Raw genomic sequence first — 2,795 nt, 5'->3', positions numbered from 1 at the left:
CCTCAGACAGGAGTGGCCGGGCCTGCCGCTGACCTCACCCCGCCCCCTGGCTGCAGGCCAGGGCCAGGAGCACTCGGTCCCAGACAGCATGTTTCTGGACAAGTTATTTGTTCGCACATGAACAAGTCAATCAACACGTTGTGCTCGGTTGCCATGGATGCCGAGTTTATGGGACACGCCTGGCCAACCCAGATTTTATTTCATCATGTGTGAGGGAAAAGAAACTGCAGGAAACGTCTCAGAGATGGGAGAGAAACGATCGCACGGAACAAACAACATGGCAGCGGCCGCCGCGCAGCTTTGAGGGAAGACCAAACACTCACAACCCCTACGATGGGACACAGCGTCCCACGCGCGTGGCCAACCCAACCCTCGGTTCTCTCTTCACCATTCATCATCTCGTTACTCACGTACTGCTATGATAGGGACTGCAATCAATTTCTTTTCTTTCCTTCTTTTCCAAGTGAGAGGAGGGGAGATAGTGAGATAGACTCCCGCATGTGCCCTGACCAGGGTCCACCGGGTGACCCCATCTGGGGACAATGCTCTGCCCATGGGGAGCCATGCTCACAACCTAGCTATTTTTAGTGCCTGAGGCAGAGGCTCCATGGAGCCATCCTTAGCATCTGGGACCGATGTACTCGAACCAACTGAGCCATGGCTGCAGGAGAGGGAGAGAGAGAGAGAGAGAGAGAGAGAGAGAGAGAGAGAGAGAGAAAAGGGGAGGAGGAGGGGGAAGGAGGGAAAAGCAGATGGTCGTTTCTCCTCTGTGCCCTGACCAGAAATTGAACCCAGGACATTCACACGCCAGGCCAACACTTTACCACTGAGCCAACCAAGCCAGGGCCTGCAATTAATTTTGATTTAAATCACCACACGTGGCAACAAGCTATGGTGCGGGGCAACCGTGAGCCGAAGAAACTCTGTTTGCTTTCCACGGAGTGTGCAGACCGGGGCGCTCTCAAACTTCTGGAGTAATGGATGGTAAGACACAGCCTGCAACACATGGACGGCATCTCACCTAGCACACAGAGCCAGCGACTCCAACCTCGAAAATCTCAAGCTATTTTTAACAACTGCTGGCGAACCTCATTGTCCCCCTTCCCCACCCCCACCCCCATTCCCTGGAGTTTCTTATGATCGGCTGCCAACGTGAGAAGCGGGGCCAGAAAGGCTGAAGAAGCAAGCCCACCCGAGGTCTTCCACCGGGGCGCCTGTCCACTCAGGGGGAGGAGGCTCTGCTCCCTTCTGCAGGAGCGGCGGCCGCGTGTCCCTCCTTGGGGGACACGGGGCAGCCACGTGCGGCACAGGGTCACCCGGAATAGAAGTCGTCTGGAGCTTGCAGAAGAGGTCTGGCTGGAAAGCTGCAGCAAAGCCCTCAGAGAGACCCTGGGGGAGAAACCCAGGTAGCACCTGGCGGCCACCTGCCCACCACCTGCCAGGGGAGCCACCGCCAGCCCCCGCCCCTCACGCCTCTTCCCATCGCCTACTGGGCTCATTCCTTACTGGTCCCCAACAGAGAGGCCTGACCATCGGGTCCTAGGACTTCCTTGTCCTTGTGTCCGTACGCAGCTCCCTGACCGCACACCCATCAAACTCTGCAGGCCGGGCTGGGGAGCCCCTGGGACATCGCCCTCTGCTGGTGGGAGTGTGAACTGACGTGACCAGTTGGGGAAACTGTCCAGGGAGCCCCTCCTGCCCGAGTCAATTCAGACCCACCCAACAGAGACGCCTACACACTCTCAACAAGAAGGCATGCTCTTCAACATCCGTGGCGGCGTTGTTTCAGAATACCGAAAGTCCCCACAGTGATGGATGTGCATGTTGGAATATGGCCCGGCAGTGGACACAGTCTGCAACAAGAGGAGGCTCACAGGGACACGTCTGACATCGTCAGGGGTTCCAGCCGCTACACAAAAGAGCACGGCTCTGTGGAGTCAAGCAGACGCTTCCTGCTGCTAGATCGCTGCATACAAAGTATCGAAACAGCACAATTAGTTCCTGCCAAGGTGCACATCCAAGACACAGGCATATACTGTCGTCAGTCTGTGCTTTTCAACATTCTTTTTTAAATTCCATAAAGGAACAGCTCAAAACTTACCGCTTCCATGAACTAGGAAAGTATCCCACAGCAATGTTTCGTCTTCTCGTCCTTAGGGGGAAAACAAACAAACACACTCACGTTGTTGCATCAGTCAGAATTCAAGCGCTGCCCTTTGGAAACCTCCCTCCGCGTTTGACGCGGCACTGGTCACCTCGGGCGCCCTTCCTAGACGCTGCTGAACCGCGCATGTCTCGTCCGCTGCTCCTGGGGATGGCTCAAACGGTGAAGGCAGGTCTTATCCCGTCCTGCCTGAGTTTTCAAACAGCTGAGCTCAGTTAAGCACACATTTCTCTGCACATACAAAAATGGAAACCATTGCAAGAAAAAGGGGCTCCTTTTTCCGTCCACTCAGTGGAATGTTCCGTCCACTCAGCTGTTGCTACACAGAGTACGCGGTGTAACCTTCCCCTGGTGGAATTCACACCCACAATCTCACGCGAGAGCAACAATGTCACCGCACGGGGCACAGACGTCTGAATTAGTCAAAGAGAGGAGAAAAAATTCCCCAAAACACGTGGTGAGTGGCACGAAGGCTGTGACATTGTGCTAGACCCCGGATTTGAAAATTCACAGTAAAGCCTATTTTAATGAGTTTCCAAATGACCGTTGACTGGTAAGCGTGCTTCCTCTCTCTCTCACTCGTGCGTGAGGACCAGAAAAGGGTGAATCCATGGACAAGTCCTTAAACCAG

General features: G+C 54.8%; 1 long non-coding RNA gene across 1 annotated transcript; it reads right to left on the bottom strand.

Annotated features, from left to right (window-relative positions):
- Positions 1-1,766: 1,766 nt before the first annotated feature.
- LOC136317428 (uncharacterized) lies at positions 1,767-2,394 on the bottom strand. The gene is made up of 3 exons (XR_010727870.1): positions 2,256-2,394; positions 2,102-2,152; positions 1,767-1,966 (listed from the first exon to the last, which is right to left on the bottom strand). It is a non-coding gene; the product is annotated as an uncharacterized lncRNA (long non-coding RNA).
- Positions 2,395-2,795: the final 401 nt, after the last annotated feature.

This window comes from Saccopteryx bilineata, chromosome X (genome assembly GCF_036850765.1).
Source record: "Saccopteryx bilineata isolate mSacBil1 chromosome X, mSacBil1_pri_phased_curated, whole genome shotgun sequence".
NCBI classification, from domain to species: domain Eukaryota; kingdom Metazoa; phylum Chordata; class Mammalia; order Chiroptera; family Emballonuridae; genus Saccopteryx; species Saccopteryx bilineata.
The sequence above is the reverse complement of the archived record's forward strand: the minus strand, read 5'-3'. Positions and strand labels throughout refer to the sequence as shown.